The sequence below is a fragment of the Oryx dammah genome, unplaced genomic scaffold (assembly GCF_014754425.2).
Source record: "Oryx dammah isolate SB20612 unplaced genomic scaffold, SCBI_Odam_1.1 HiC_scaffold_27, whole genome shotgun sequence".
Taxonomy (NCBI): Eukaryota; Metazoa; Chordata; class Mammalia; order Artiodactyla; family Bovidae; genus Oryx; species Oryx dammah.
The window spans coordinates 105,239,428-105,257,513 of record NW_024070211.1 but is presented as its reverse complement, the minus strand read 5'-3'; the positions used below and the strand labels follow the sequence as shown (position 1 = coordinate 105,257,513).

Below are 18,086 nucleotides of genomic sequence, written 5' to 3'. Positions count from 1 at the left end.
ATCCATACATGACCACTGGAAAAACCATAGCCTTGACTAGATGGACCTTTGTTGGCAAAGTAATGTCTCTGCTTTCTAATATGCTATTACTATAGTTACCACTTTTAATGCTCATATTCTGTGCCAGGCATGCATCATGCCATTTTGTTTTCATAAAGGCTCTTTGATATAGATACAATTATTTCCAGGTTGCAAATGAAGATGAGGCTTACAATTTTCAAGAACGCTGTCCAGGGCCACATGGATTGTAAATGGCAGACCATGCTTTAGAAGTGATGCCAGGGTTGGAACTTTTTTTTTTTTTTTTCAGGGTTGGAACTTAAAGGTAAACTCCCAAACACCATGCTATTCAGTCTTTTCACGCTCCACAATATAGTGTGAATTCACATTCTTTAAAACTACATCATAAAAGCACTTATTTATCAAGAAAACAATATACAACATTTTCCTGATTTTTCAGTTGTTCATGAATTGCCCTAGATTTACAATGTTTTGTTGTATTAGACAACATTACCCAGGCTTGTTAAAGTAGTTCTCAGGCATTTTTAAATGCTAGTGGGCAAAAGAAGACCATGATATGGAAATTTTCCCCAGCACTTTGGACTATTCTAATTCTTACAGAATGAGAAGCAACATTTCTTCAGCTCCTCAAAAATCTTCGGAATGTAAGAGACCATCTATTAATGGGTATGATATTAACCACTGTATGTGTCTTAACATATACACTATACTAGTGAATTTTGAAGAAATAGGGATTGATGGCTCTGTTGTTTTACTTTTCTTGTATATGATTGGGGGAATGTTAGGTGTACACATGTGTACATGCATGCACACACACAAACAACTAAATAATGCATTTCTAAATGAATATGTGCATTCATAAGCTTACATGGAGATGAGAGATTGCCTGAGTAATAATTAGCATGGTGGTAGAAGGTGGTGTACCTAAAAGTCCCAGGATTTAAGAATGAAATAGACCACAACTCCTGAAATTGGTAAGAAGAGGTATATGCACCAGTGTTTAGTCAAACGCCACCAAGATAATTGGTCTGTGTGTTTTCTTTGGTATACTTGTTAGAAACTCCTCATTTCCCTATTAGAAAAAGTAATTTCAAATCCCTGTTGGTGATTTAGTATGATTCTCATTGTAGCAACAAAAATCAATTTCTCATTTATCTGGAGTTCCAACATGATTTTAAATATCCTAAATGTAAGAAAAATGAAGACAAATTCTATGTTTCTATGCTGAGTATACTACATATCTGCATGCGTCAGAAGGTCAGAACATGGCGTAGTATAGAGGGACGTTTACCTCTCCCCACTTTGCCCACCAAAGTCTAAGCTATATGGAATTTAATGTAAAATAAAGTGCATACACTTCATTTTTAATTACTGTCAGATAAGGAGTAATTATTAATTACTAAAATAATAAATATTAAAAGGAGAAAAGAAAGTAAAATATAAAAGGCACATAAAGTATATAGAAAGCATATAAAGCTATATGCTAAAAAGTATATAATAGCAACACTATTTAGTACTGGACTTTCCTGTAGCTCAGATGGTAAAGAACGTGCCTGCAATGCAGCAGACCCGGGTTCAATCCCTGTGTCAGGGAGATCCTCTGGAGAAGGGAATGGCAACCCACTCCAGTATTCTTGCTTGAAGAATCCCATGGACAGAGGAACCTGGTAGGCTACAGCTTGTGGGATCGCAAAGAGTTGGACATGACTGAGCAACTAACACTATTTAGTACTGGGGTACAGTTGAGTAACAGTGTTATCATTTGCTATAAGTCAGTGTAATGGTGGAAATAATGATTCTTATGCCATGAAGAAGGGCCTAAACTGATTTCCACTTTGCTCAACAAAGCAGAATGATATGTACCATATCTTACTTCCATGAAACCAATTAGCATTAAAGAAAAACTGGCCATTTAACTTATAAACTTTACATATTTGGAAAATTGGTTAATTTAGTACATTACTTTCCAACTGTCCTAGACAAAGTGTTACTATAATGTTGCCATCTGTCTAATAATATGGAACAAAAATAAGACCTTTAAAACCATCTTACAATTTTATTATCCTTATACTCTTCAACAAAATTAATACAAGTCTATTTACATTTTAGAATAGCCAATAAAAATGCAATCATTTGCTTTGTTTCCTAAGAAATGCCAGGTTAAGATGAAAAAATGTGATTGTTTTGAATACTCAATTATTTTGAACATTTTCCATCTATATGTTGTAATTTTATTCTTCTTTCTTTTTCATAGGCACCAGAAGTTCAGGAAAAGGACACATATATTGATAATACACCCTAAAACCTACACACACAATTTTGAGACAACAACAGCTATTTGTAGATTTTAGATTACGTTCCATCCTGCTAGACTGAGTACAACATGTTTGCCCTAAAATCTTTTCCAAGCTTACAATATGGTCTCTAGTTTCAAATGATGACAAAGACAGATTGGTAATCAGAAAGCAGGAAATTAATTTTTGAAAAATCCTTAAAGATTTCTTTGAAGTCTGATATAATACCACCTCTTAAAGTACACTAAGTATATGTCCTTCAATGATTTGTTTTTACTTTACTCTATTTACTCTTAACTTTCTAAATTTAATTTTATTTGCATTTACAGAAATGCATTTTTCTATATGCATTTAAGTATCCAGACCATGAACTTACTAGGTACCTGCTGCTGAGATTTGTATGGAAGCTGTATGGTTCAAGCAAATGCAAAAAAGACTTCAAAGTTTTGAGTGAATTTACATAGAGACATAAATTCTCCAGGATATTCAAAGCCATAAATTTGCTGCAGGACATATATAGCTCTCTCGTGGCTCTTGAAAGCACAACAATTCTCTTTATTTCACATTTGTCTATTACCACATTTTCTACAAGAATCTTCACAGGCGCTCCTTCTTTGCCCGCACTGTTTTTATTTCTATATTCAGAATGTGCTAACGGGTAGTAGCAGTTGCATTTACAAAGTTAATAGTACTGGACAGGCTAAATGAACTTTAAACCTAGTTCTTTCCTCCTCCCTGTGCCCTGCCTGTAACACACATAGAGGATTGCTAGGTATAAACTCTGGGCATGACCTGAGCTAAAAGTAAAGAGGTTTGCTTTTCAAAATTGTTGGATAAAATATAGCTGACTGTAAGAAAGACTTTATTTGGCTGTTTGAAATACATGTATGCATGTAGTATGTATGCATATGTATATAATATAACATATCATATATATTATATATAACATATAAATATATAAAATATATGTAAATATGTATTTCAGAACAATTATATACCTATATACAAAACAAAAGTAACCAAATATGTTGTTTGGACCAAAGGACAGCATTTTCCATTCAACATAAAAAGGAGTGATTGATTTAAAATATACCCCCTTAAGCTCACTACTGAAAGTGACAAAAGAGAGTTTAGAAGAAAATGGCAGTTTATTTGTTTTTACAAAACTCATACAAAATATGAGTATCTTTTTCTAATTTAATCTCAGGATCCTGGATAAATGTCAGTATGTCCCCATAGAGTGATAAAGGATGAGAATCTGGCCCTAAATGACTACTATGAAGTGATTTCATAAATATTTAAAATACTTGTCCTTCACTGTTTTAAATGGCCATTCTCTTGTTTTGGTCTGCCCTCCATGCTCCCCATACCCCATTTTAAAATAAAAGATATTAGTGCCAAACTACCAAATCTTGATAATCATTATAATAAAATTAATGCCCCCCTTTTCAATGCAAAAGAAAGTAATTATCTAAACATGTGCTAGCTCTTTGTAGGTAAGGTTCATAAAATTCACTCAAAATATCTTAGGCAAATATGAAAGCATAAAGTAATTTCATGACGAAACATGTTGCCTCTTCATCTTTCCAACTTATTTTCATACACATACACCTATAATGTAAATATATAAATATTTGATGCAAATTACAATAACATTTTTCCCCATCAGCACTGTAACTGCTGAATTGACATATTTGAAAATTTTAATGACATACATAGTCTGATCATGCTGCTTTAATTAAGTTTATTTAAAAATATGCTTTTTAAATAAAAAAGCAATATGAACAATAAAAGTGAGGACACATTTGTTTGGTTCAGGTCAGACTTTACTATGATGTAATCACACATTTTACAAAAGTGTGAAATTTAGTCCATGGAAAAAGACTTTTTTCCTGCCTGTGACATTTATGAGGTTCACTTCACAATCCAGACTTAACTGAAAGGAAAAGTCATAGGAAGCTGAACATGTTGAGTTCAAAACAGCATTATCTAAAAAGTCCCCCCCAAAATTAATAACAATTATGAAAATTAAAGGATTTAAGGGATGCAACCCCCAAATAAGAAATTATTTCTTTGATAAGGTGTTTAGTAATGAAATGCAGAATGAAGACTCTCCAAAATGAATCCTCTCTTAAAAGGAAACGAAAATATAACTTAATGCAACTGTCCTTATGGTATCATGTGGGTTATGAACAAAAGAACTCCATTATTTAGTTCCAGATACCTCACGAGAATCTTAGGTTCTTATTTAAAACAAAATTATTAAAAATGTGAAAATCCTCTAAAACTTTAAAGTCTTGACATTCAACTAGATGTTTCAACCGAGATACCTCCCTGCAATCAAAAACTTTCTCCCAAATGGAATTATTTAGAATCCCCAATGCAATTTTTTTCTCTCATGACATTATTCCACTGGAACAAAACACCCACGTTTCAAATTGAGACAACATTAAGAAGATTAAATAAACTAGTTAAGGGAAGGTGAAAATCGAGAACACCCTGCCTATTTCCACAATGAATTAAAATAGCCAATCCTCATCGGTGTCTTTTATAGAAATAAAATCAGGCGCATCACGAAATCTGTCACCGTACCTGCGTGCACTTTAAACGACTACGGCACACACGCTGTAAGATCTTCACTCTGAGACATAAAGCACACTTCATGTAACTGCTGCAAAACACTGCTGCAGAGGAGCCCAGTGCATTTTTTTCGGGCAACTGATCCAGCTTTCCACCAGCCCTGTGACCTTTGAACTCCCTTCTGCCCCCCCCCCCCCCCTCGCTTCTGCAGTCAAAGCCTCGGAGCTGGTCTCATTTGCATAAGGCTCGGGCAGCCCTCCAGCAGCTGAAACGGAATGCTGGGTAAGGAATTGTGGAACTGCAGTTCTGCCAGAATACCTGAATCACCCGAGAACTGGAATCCGCGATAGGGGGTGGGCACCGACTGCGCCGGGCTGCCCGTATCACAGCCCCACCCCCAGGCCCCCTTGCTATTAATGTATAAGTGTTTTTAACTCTTTGTTTTAGAGTCCTGCTTTCCCCTTCCCCACCAAAAAGAAGCTGTCAGCCGCGACTATGGTAACCAAGGAAACCCAAATAGTCAAATACTTCATTTAAATACATGTGGAAGGCCAATTTAAAATTTTCATTAACTCCTCTTGTTTTTGAAACATAGCTATTTTCCCCCCTTGGAAGGCACAGTGCACGCACAATCAGGAACATGGGATATTTCTTTTTGTTGTGGTTTAAACAGCATCTTACAGGCATTGAGTCACTATACGAATACATGAAGCCACTGTGGTAATTCTATAAAATGTTAAATGCGCCCTAGTGCCTTAAGATCATCCTAAATGATGTCCGAGAAATTAATTGTAAAGAATTTAGGTCCCACGATGCCTTTAAAACAACACAGCAATAAAAATGTAGAGCAAAGTTAAACTATGTGTTTTGATCCAAAATTCATGCAGCAGTAACGCTTGTCTCTCTGGCAGAGATGTTCAGTGTTGTGCTATTATTTGCTAGAGTTATTTCTTCCCTTGTCTTCCTACACACAGCAGTCTCTCTATTTAAAACACAAACTCTCTTGCTCATAAACCTAAGAAGTGATTATTTTCTAGGTACAGAAGGTCATGTCTACATATTTTTAGAAATACCCATGAAGGCACATATTCTTTTCTAAATGGTGAGTCAATGGAAGTATGCACCGTCACATAATTAATCCATTCTTCTTTTTAAAATTAAGCTAATTTGTTTTCTCCTTTAATGAGTGACTAATATTTATGAAATAAAAGATTTAATGCAATAAAGAAATATAACATGAAAAATAAAAGGCACACAACAGATTGATATAGATATATGTTATTTTATAGTTAAATAGAAAATGCATTGTTCTGGGAGATAGCATTATTAACATTTCAAAATTTTCTTGGTTTTAAAATTTGTTATTTAAATAATTAACTATGTTAAATCTCTTGTAGTACACTAAAAGATATCAATAAATTTTGAATGATATATCATCTAATTCATAGGACACAAACTATTGCAGTACAGAATTTTTTAATCATGGAAAAATAAATGTGAAGATTTTTATTTGAGCTATTTGTTAGTATTCTCCCATATGTTATTTCTGCATTATAGAAGGTTAGAAATTACTGAATGATTTTTTAACCCATAAATTTTTAAATAGGATAAATAACTTTTCAGTTTACTATAATCATATAAACATTTCTCTATCACATCTGACTACATCAGCCATTTAATTGAGTTGGGTCACTTCAAGTGCATCCTTCATGTTACACACTGTAAATATCTTGCAAAGTTTTTAAGGCAAAATACACATCAGCCCATCCTAATTTAAATCCAATCAAACACAAAGAAGTGTTGGAGTAATTTATAAAATCACTGACCTGTTCAAATAGCTGTAGTCTTAGTCCTTGCACTCTTTTTTCATTAGAATCCAAAATAAATTGATTAACATTTTCTAATGTGTGTCAGCATCACCGAAGGCACTGTTCTTCCTGGTTCAGCGGAATCTTCTGAAATTTGCCAGCCCTGTGTTTTATTGCTGGTACCGTATGCTTTATTGTTCAGCGACAAGAGCTTCACTCTGCACAAAGACTCATTACCTACTGCTTGCTGCACGGCATCAGCCTCACTGAGGCTGCCTATATGTGATCACATGGGAGTTTTGTCTGAGAAAGCCAGGCATGCCACTGACTTCACTGTGTCTATGGATATTTTTATCAGCTGAGGTCTGCTAGGAGGAAGGAATAACAGATTAGGGAGCTGCTCTAAGTCATTAATGCAGCACAACTTATGGAAATCCCTTCACAAGATTTTTTTTTATTATTATAGGAAACATTTGAGCAGGAATTCAAAAGAAGTTCACTAGATTTCATTTTAATAAGAGGCTGGAAAATAATTTAAGGAAGGCGAACTAAGGAAAAAGCTGTTTCCCACCTTTTGCTTTCTGAAAGTACTTTTGTACAAATGTTATTAAAGAACCTTGCTGAACTGAATGATTTGACAGTATGTTTAACCTTTAGATTGCTGGTGTTTCTTTTTCTTGGTTGTTTTCTAAAGGATAAGTCACTGTTTCCCTCAAAATCGCCTCAATGAAAATCTCAGTCACTAATAGATACAATATATGAATAAAAATAGAGATGTTCTAATTACTTTTGATAAAGTAGATGAGAGAGTGTCTTTTATTGATGTATATAAGTAAGGTAGATGATTAATTTATCTTCACAAAAGATGACACATTCCTAGAAGAGCTGACTTAAAAGAACAATGAAGATTTCAATTTAAAGATCTAAAGGGCATGTGGTTCATATTAATTCTTAAAATCACAGTAACTTATTTTAGACAGCTTACCTCAATAAAGCATATGGTTTACCTTATCTGATTTCAGTGTTAACAAGTAGTTTCAAAGCTGACTACTCAACATTTATAGTAATTTTTCTCCTATGTAAATACTGAATTAATACACATACATATATACACATAGGTATAGTCAGATTATCTTTCCAAAGTATATTTTAAAATAATTACCTAAAATTATTTCTCAAAATTTGAAAATGGATAGTGGATTTCCAAATGAAAAAGCTATTTAATAATTGGAAGTTGAAAAAATAAACTTCTTATCTCTTTAATAATCTAAATTGAATTGGTAATTGAAAGCTTGTTTCTTGTTAATCTCAATGGGAATCTTAGGACAAATACATGCAATGTGCAACGAAGAGCACAGAAGTAAAAGTCAGTCAGAAAACCATAAATAAAATATCAGAAAATAAATTTTTCTGTACAGTTAGATATATAGAACATTTTAATAATGCCTGTACATAATATAGTAATCCTAAAAATAGTAAATCTATATACCTGTTAAACTTTTCATTAATGAAAAGTTATTTTTTGGAAATAATTATAATTTAAAATTTTTTGTGTCAGCTGAAACTTTAAAAAATAATTTAAAGCCAAAATAGCATGTGTGGCTAAATAGCCAGTCTCTAAATACGATGATTTAACATCATTCTTTATAATATTTTTTGTAGTCTTAACATTGATTTAGAATGTTTCATGATTTAAGTAAATGCCTTTTCATGGGTTTTTCTTAACCTTGAAAAAATATTCAGATATGTTTCAAATGCCACCATTTTAATGTATTTGTTCCAAAATGCTCATGTTCATTTTCCCCTGCAAATAAGAGACGCGCTAAAGCTAGAAAACCTTGGGGCATTAAAAGAAAAAGGAAAACAAGGGTTTCTGGCTTATAGTGTAATTCTGGGTTCTTAAAGATATGCATATTGTAGCTAATATCTTTGATGATGTCATCATGTTAATGTACAAGGAAATAAACAAAAGGCAGCCATTTTTCTGTTACTGCATCACTTCAAAAACAGTGAAATAAAATGGTTGCCAAATGGAAAAAAAGAATCAGCAGAAAACTAAGTTACCTTCAAATTTTGGGGAGAGGGAGAGGCAAAGGTTGTGAAATTAGAAATAAAAATCCATATATATGAATTTTGTGTGAATGTATATATAGAAATGATTTATAATAAAGAACTATAAATAAAAACAAAGGATATAGAAATAGAAAGCAATTTAAACAAATTATCAGTAAAATAATATCTCCAATGGAAAGACTATAGTGTGTAAAGAATGTATTAAATGTAAAAGCTTATTGAATTCATTAATGTTGAAAAAGGTATTTAAAGATGGACAACAGAGTTGGAAAGATCTAGAAAAAAACCAAAATGATCATGAAACAGTATATAAGCTTCCCAGGTCTACTATTGTCTTAAATGACCTTGGTGAATTATTCTATCATCTTATGCCTTATTTGTCAAGTCTGCAAATAGGAACAGAAAAATCTTTGGATAACATGTCATGGAAATAAATAGCAACATTTTTATACTTCAGTTCTCTAAATAAGTTTTAACCAAGCATTGTCAACTAATATTAGTAAAATAAGGAGAAATGATGTAAAATTCTAATGAATAGTTAAGAGAATTTTTAAATGCATTATCCTAATAGCAGAGATAAACAGTTCTAGTAAGTAGATAGGACTTTCTGAAACAAGAGGTGATTTTTCCCTAATACCTGCAGAAAATACACTAGAAATGAATTTAGTAAGTAATTTGAAATGAATCTCAAAATTGCCTCAGGATTAAAACCAATTACAAAATATACCCATCCTTCCAATCAAAATTCTGTAACTTGGTCAGGGACATGACAAGAGAACTGCAGCAGAGTTTCTGATTCTCACACAATGAACAGCAATGCTTCTGCTCATATAACAGGTTCATCAGCCAACAGTTCTTTACATTTGAAATTACCGGAGAAACACAAGATCACAGCTTAAAGAAGGCAATTCCATCCAAGATTAAAAGAAAATTTTAATTTGCTTTGTATATGAAAAGCTGTGAATTCAAAAAAGATATGTCAATTCTTATTATTGACTCTTACTAGCTTGAATTTTCTCTAATGACAAAGAGGCATAATAGAATCATTTTGTTTGCCCCTCTTTTCTAGAAAATAACTAAAGCTTGTCAGAAGTCATCCAGAATGTTTGCTATCCAATTCATTCAGTTACTTGGATATAGACACGCCAAGTGAATGGTCCCTTGAAAATTCTACTGCATGAAGAAAGATGAAGATTAACAGATACCATCACCTGCATTAACTAGAACCGTATTAATTGGCACGTACACACACACATACACACACACATACACACATATATATACACACTGGCATATACCAGTACGTCATGTTAGATGTACCCTTGATAAGGCTGTATTTTCAAGGTACCTTCACCCTTCTTTACAGTATATTCAAAGAAGTCAGTAAGTTGGCCACATCAATGTCAAAATCCAAGACTAACTCAATTCAATTCAACAAACATTTGAGAGTTTACTATGTACTAAGATTGAGAGAGTTGCTAGGGATATAAAAATGAAAAATACACTGTACCCAAGAAGACTATAATCTATCTAGCTAAAAAATAAAAGTTGCTTAGCAAGTTATGGGAGGAGTAGTACAATAGAGATATGTTTTCTAAAGTTTGACTATTTTATTGACTTAACATATATTTTAGGTACAATGAATATAATTTCTTTTCAATATTGTTTCATAAAATCAGAAAATCATTTATCAAATGTCATATCCAGATGTCTATATCTATCTATATAACATGTATTAGCTACATATTCCTGTGGTATCCTTCTCATCAAGAGGTTGAATTTAATTTCCCTTGCCTTCATTCTAAGTTAGCCTTAATGATTTGCTTAACCAATAGAGGCTGCACAAGTGATATTTTGGAGATTTCAAGGTTAGTTTCTAAGAAACTATAAAGCTTCTACTCCAGCCTCTTAGAGTCTCTTGAGTCTTCCAGGAGCCTTGAGTTGCCATGTGAGAGGAATAACTACACTAAGACTGTCACAAAGAAGCCAGATAGTAGCACTCTGATCAAATGATCTGAACTGAGCCCAGGATTCTGGCCATTCCTGATGCCTAACCCATATGTAAAGCCATCATGAACCCTCCAAATCTACCTATCCACCAAAGGTGTATCATGAAGTTACCCTAGTTGTTACTATGGGGCAAGAATCACTGAGCTGAGTTTTTCTCAAATTCTTGTCCTAAATAATTCAAAAGATGTAATAAAATGGTTGCTGTTTTAGGCACTAAGTGTTGTGGTAGTTATTCAGATATTGATAACTAGAACCTTTTTACATGTGTAGGACAAAGACAACATAAAAAACATAAAAGTACAAGAAAGGGCAGTCTAATATATATATATATATACACACACACACACAAATACATATATATATTTACATATACATACATGTTTCCCAGGGAGTGCTAGTGGTAAATAATCCACCTACAATGCAGGAGACTTAAGAGACAGGGGTTCGATCCCTGGGTTGGGAAGAGCCCCAGAAGGAGGACATGACAACCATTCCATTATTTTTGTATGAAGAATCCCATGGACAGAGGAGCCTGGTGGGCTACAGTCCATAGGGTTACAAAGAGTTGGACATGACTGAAGCGAATTAGCATGCGCACATTCAGTGAAATGGATGAATTTAATAGATTCATTAAAAGAAAATACAATTTAGGAAGGTGGAGAAAAAAGAAAAAAAAAATTCAGAGCGTGTCCAAGCACATGAAGACTGAGTTATTTAAGAAGATTGTATTGCAGAAACGGGATATCTGAACTAACAGAGAAGAGATTGCTTCACTAGCCAGAAGAAAAGGGAATTCCCAGGAATGGTACTTTGGGAAAAAAGCAGAAACAGGGGTAATAGCTTTACTATAATGAGAGGATCTGTGAGGAAGCTTGGGTGGCAGGAGATTGACGCATGTGCTGGGAGGTTAAAGGAGAAAAAAGGAAGTCTGGTGCCCCTTCTTAGAGTGTGATGAAGCTTGAAGTGCAGAGATTTTGTGCAACATAGGAGACACTGGGAAGTACCCGAGGCATAGAAAAGGAGGTATGGTCAAAGGGATGAATAAGTGATGGTCAACGCTAGCAGGAGAGGAGCAAGGCAGCAGGTGAGGAAGAGGAGATATGAAGAAATGATGAAACCCTGGCAACTGAGGAATGAAGAGAAAGGAATTCATCATAAAGAAAGAAGGACTTTTAAATTGGTTGGATAAGCCAAGCTCCCCGATTTATTACGTTAAATTCAACAGTTCTGTGATTTAGTTACAAATTATATACGACCTGTATAGAGCATCTAACTAGCTTTGTTAGATAGATTTAGTAATTTCATGGGTAGTTTGATTTGTATTGGCCTCAGTTTGTCTTTCAAATATTGTGAAAATTGGTTTACATCAAATTTTGTTAACAATGTGTTTGGGAGCTTACAAAAGACTATAAACCAACAGGATCTTCCTTAAATAGATAAAGTACATAGAGGAGACCACTTATGTTTCTTTCTGCTATTTGATTCCTAACTTGGGAAAATAAAAATATGTCTTAATTCTACAAAGATTAAAAAGGTAGATACTCTTGGATAATGCAAACTAAGACACCCCTGAAACCACACACCATTACCTATCAAAGTATACAAGTCTACCAGAGCTTTATATTTCTGATTCTTCATTCTATTTGGATACTAGACTACCAAAGTATCAGATGTTAGGTTAAGCAGCCAGTGAACAGCCATGCAGAATGATGCAGGTTAAATGGTAGGTATTGCTATAATTGCTGCTGCTGCATATACAACATGTATATAAATCATCTGAACACAGCTGCAAAGAAGTCTTTATGCAAAGTGACCCAGAGATGAAAATATCCAGGTTTTCCCCTACGTTTCTTTCTCTTTATCAGCACAAAGGCATTAGAAAACAGCATTTATCCAGAGAAAAGAGTAAATGAAGCAAACATCCTCTCTGAGAACACAAAGGATACATTTATTTCATAGTGACCATCAACTGTGATTATAAGGATTTCTTTTTATGCTGAATTAGATGTCTAACATGGGACCAAAAATCTGGAACTGGGCAGGTAAAAAAAGATAAAGAAAAAAATAATAATTTAATAGGACCAGTGGCTTTTCCATATCAATGGGAAGGTTATATCATAACTAAAAGAACTATCAGTGGTAAAGAATCTGCCTGCCAATACAAGGAGACACAGGACATGGGGGTTCAATCCCTGGGTCAGAAAGATCCCTTGGAGAAGGAAATGGCAACCCACTCCAGTATTCTTGCCTGGGAAATCCCATGGACAGAGGAGCCTGGCAGGCTACAGTCTGTAGGGTCTCAAAGTCAGACATGACCAAGTGAGTAAGCATGCACACAAAAGAGCTATGACACTGCTTTGGGGTTCAAGACACAAGAAGGAGTTTCTTATATTTTATTTCACTAACACAAGTGTATAGGTACTTGACTAGACTGAATCTACTCTGATTTATACGAGACATACAGAAATAGTTTTAGCATATTATTTACCTGAGTTCATTCATTCATTCACATATTCATTTTACATTCACTGATTACTATATGCTCAGAATCTGATTCAGTGCTCTGACAGGTTAAAGAGATGAATAAGACACAGGCAGCAAAGGAGGGAGGGACCTATATAAAGAAATAGATACAACATAATGGGATACATCCTCTAATTGAAAAATGTGTAAGAACATAAAGACAGGAGTGAATAAGCTATATAAAAATAGCTAATAGTTATCAAGTACTTAACTAAGACTGACGTGTTTTATTTTACACATATAAATTGACTCATAACAATTGCAACAAGCCTATGAGGTAAGTTACTTTTACCATCTCCATTTCATTGATGAGAAAACTGAGGAATAGGCTAGTTAAGTGACTTGTCAGTTAAGTGACTGACAGAGTCAGTATCCAAACCCAGACAGTATAACTTTAATGCACTGTGTCTCCACTGCTATCATGTTACATGAGATAGTCACAGTGGGCTTCATAGAAGAGGTGATATGGAAAGTGAATCTTAAGGGATGAGTAAGAGTTCTTCTGTGGAAAAGGAGAAGAGTATTCTAGGCAGAAGAGCTAAAATATATACAGAATCTGAGGCATGACTAATGTATATGTGGAAGAAGTGAAAAACTTTACTGTGAAAATGGTAAGTTCATTTGATCTTGATATGGGATTGTGCATTCGTAATGCTGGCTTATTTGGAATTCAACTAAGAATCAGTTTGTACTTATAGGGGATGTAAAACTGCTTGACTACATCTGTGTTTTGTTATTAGATGATTTAGGAGAATGAACTGGGGAGAAGGTCTGGAAAAAAAGGACACCAAATGAGACAGTTGAAATATCCAATAGGAAAAGGTTACAAAGCTCTGAATGAAGACAGTAGCAGCCCTAGTTATGGAAAGGAAAGATATTAAGGAAGTAAGTCAGCAGATACTTAGGTGGGGATGAGGGGGAACCCTGAATCCAGGATTTTTTATTTGGAGGACAGTATGGATGATGATATCAGTAACCAATGTTAGAAATACAGAGGAATTCTTTTCATGCCTAGGACAGCCATGACTTGTGGTCCCAAGTAGCACCTGAAACGTGTAGCAGCTCCAGAGCATGGCATGCTGGATATACTGACTGGTGTGTTTGCTCCTCATTCAGCTACCAGTCCCCATAAGCTGAGGGAATGTTTCTGCCAAATCATTTTCCAAGGAGATCCAACCAGTCCATTCTAAAGGAGATCAGTCCTGGGTGTTCTTTGGAAGGAATGATGCTAAAGCTGAAGCTCCAGCACTTTGGCCACCTCATGCCAAGAGTTGACTCATTGGAAAAGACCCTGATGCTGGGAGGGATTGGGGGCAGGAGGAGAAGGGGACGACAGAGTATGAGATGGCTGGATGGCATCACCGACTCAGACATGAGTTTGAGTGAACTCCAGGAGTTGGTGATGGACAGGGAGGCCTGGTGTGCTGCAATTCATGGGGTCGCAAAGAGTCAGACACGATTGAGTGACTGAGTGACTGAACTGAAGGAACAGGCTTAAGTATGCCCCAAGGGATGAAGTAGAAAAGATCTGTATAGAGAATTTCGTTAAGATTGATGGCAAGGTCCACACTGATACCACCTACCCTGATGATTTTATGGATGTCATCAGCATTGACAAGACTGGAGAGAATTTTCCTCTGATCTATGACATCAGGGATTGCTTTGCTCATCCTATTACACCTGAGGAGGCCAAGTATCAGTTGTGGAAAGTAAGACAGCTCTTCATGGGCACAAAAGGAATCCCTCATCTGGTGACCCATGATGCTCACTCTATCTGCTTCCCGAATTCCTCATCAAGGTGAATGACATCATTCAGATTGATTTGAAGACTGGAAATATTACTGATTTCATCAAATTTAACACTGGCAACCTGCTCATGGTGACTGGAGGTGCCAACTTGGGAAGAGTTGCTGCGATCACCGACAGGGAGAGACATCCTGGTTCTTTTGATGTAGCTCACGTAAAAGGTGCTGATGGCAACAGCTTTGCCATCCAGCTCTCCAACAATTTCATTATTGGCACAGACAACGGACCATGGATTGCTCTTCTTCGTAAAAGGGTATCTGCCTCAGCATTCCTGAGGAGAGAAACAAGAGATCGGCAGCCAAACAGAGCAGTGTATAAAATGATCTCTAGGTGACATGACTCTCAAAGTCTTTGTACTTAATTAAAGATATGGAGCCAGTCAGTGGTAAACACTGGACGCCTAAAATGCACCCAAAAAAGTACAAGGCCCTAAGAACACAAGGATTCCATCCTGAGTGTTCAGTGCCTGGCAGAGGAGTTCACAGACAAAATCAGTTATCCAGATACACATTTCTCTCCATTCTCTCAGTGGCCTGATTAAAGGTAAAGAAAGCACAATCAACTTCACAATCAAACTTCAAATCTGGAATACCATTAATTGAACTTAACTGTGATACTCATATAAGGAAACTATATAAAAGTGTTCTATGCAGATTAAGATCATGGTCCAGATCACAAAATCTACCTCCATGCTTTATATTAATCATACAACATGAAGACATACAAAAAAATAAATTAGATTTCTCCTTTAGGCAGGTGTTTTAATGAGCTTAATCCCCAGGCTTGCTATTAATGCTAGTGACTGACTTCTTTGAAATGAGGAATGTATTTTCTTTCCTGTTCATATAGTCAGCTTCCTGTTTAGTATTCATTATTCATATCTATTTTTATCAAAGAGCACTATTACATGAAACCATGATCCAAGCATGTTTGGCTCTAATTTTTAACTCTGGAGGGAAGGAAATTATACACCCTTATTGTACTGGTATATAATTGACTTCCTTGGTGGCTCAGACAGTAAATAATCTGCCTACAATGCGGGAGACCTGGGTTCAATCCCTGGGTTGTGAAGATCCCCTGGGGAAGGGAATGGCAACTCACTCCAGAACTCTCGCCTAGAGAATTCCATGGACAAAGAAGCCTGACGGGTCCATGGGGTCGCAAAGAGTTGGACATGACCGAGAGACTAAAACACACACACACACACATGACTGTTATATACACATGTGATCAGAGTGTATATGTGTTCCTTTGTATTAGATGGTGGTGTTATTTAATTCGGGTTATCAGGCTAAAGAACCTTTCACACCTATCTTAATTTGGAACATCAACATGCCATTGAAGAAAAGCCATCAGTCTTGCAAATAAATGGTAAAAAAGACTTTTGATCACAGTCTCATTTAAACTCTGTCTAGATATTCTAAGAATTTCTTACCTTAGATTAAGAATAGAAAGAAGTGTAAATACATTTTATCTGAATACTGTGACTCCTGAGGGATTCCTGGGTGACTCCTGATAACTTTAGCTGACAACCAGGGATACTACAGGTATTGCTACTCTTTTGAAGCCAAAGCAAGATTTTAATCTTTGCCTCTTTAGTTGCTGATAGTTATTTACGTGTATGCCGTCACTTCAGTCGTATTTAACTCTTTGCAACCCTATAGACGGTAGCCTGCCAGCCTCCTCTGTTCATGGGCTTCTCCAGACAAAAATACTGGAGTGAGTTACCATGCCCACCTCCAGGGTATCTTCCCAACCCAGGGATCGAACCCAAATCACCTGCATTGGCAGGCGGATTCTTTACACCCGAGCCACCTGGGAAGCCTGATAGTTTTTGATTGTTGTTGCTGCTGTTATTCCATCACAAAGTCACGTCCCACTTTTTGCAACCCTTAGGACAGTAGCCCACCAGGTTCCTCTGTCTATGAGATTTCTCCGGCAAAAATACTGGAGAGGGTTGCCATTTCCTTCTCCAGGGGATCTTCCTAGACCAGGGATTGAACGTGCATCTCCTGCAGGGGCAAGCAGATTCTTTACCACTGAGTCACCTATGAGGGAAGCCCATCTTTATCTATGAAACGGGATTATGATGATGAGACAAAATTGGGCATTATATTGCTACCATTTCCCAGCCATGCACAGTGAGGTGACTTTAATGTTGTCTACTGATGCTTATTACATTGTGTCTGTACAGTATCACTTTGACCCAGGAAGCCTATGACTACGTTATTTCATTTCCTCTTTATTTATTTATTTTTTCCCTTTGCTTTAATTTACTATATATTATAGCCACCCTGAAACAAGGTGGAAGCAATAAATTTAAGACTTAATAAACTACAAGTTAAGTATTACATATTACTTATTATATATGTAATTAATATCAATACTTATTACTTATTACATATTTATCAATGTCATAGAATATCATATAGCCATTAAAGTCAGCATTATGACTATATAAAAATATAAATGTTTAAAAGATAATAATTAGTGAAGAAATTTACCAGAAATATAAATAAACATGATTACAACTAAAATGTATAAAAGAAGACTGGTGAGGAATTAAAGGAATTTAGGGATTGTGTATGAGTTTAAAACAATATACACACTGCAAGTTCAGTGTTTTAAGCATAGGATAATTAGAAAAGTAGAAGCAAAATCATAAAAAATAGTTATCTCTTGGACATCAGGTAATAGGTGATTTTGATTTTTGACTTTGGCTTTTTCTAAATTTTATGTGTTCTATTTCCTGTTACTGATACAGTGAAAAATTAATGATATTATAATTTTCATATTAAAATTAATTATGCTAAATTAATTTAATTGTAGGGAAAGAATTTAAAGTTAAGGCTATTGTTCAAACAATTTTAACTGCTGTGATTTTAAGCCTTCAGATATCAAGGAAATTGAACTCTGCCTCCACACTTCACCCTTAGGCCGGATTTGACCCAATGCTATCTGGTCTACTAGG

The 18,086-nt window shown here is 35.3% G+C and overlaps 1 protein-coding gene and 1 pseudogene across 1 annotated transcript in view; one reads left to right on the top strand and one right to left on the bottom strand.

Moving 5' to 3' along the window:
- CSRNP3 (cysteine and serine rich nuclear protein 3) overlaps positions 1-5,113 on the bottom strand; it is a 105,254-nt gene extending 100,141 nt beyond the window's left edge. The window contains exon 1 of the mRNA XM_040229261.1: positions 4,908-5,113. The gene's annotated coding sequence lies outside the window, so the exon portion shown is untranslated. The remainder of the gene's footprint in view (positions 1-4,907) is intronic.
- A 9,218-nt stretch (positions 5,114-14,331) lies between these two features.
- On the top strand, positions 14,332-15,433 carry LOC120854150 (annotated as a pseudogene).
- Positions 15,434-18,086: the final 2,653 nt, after the last annotated feature.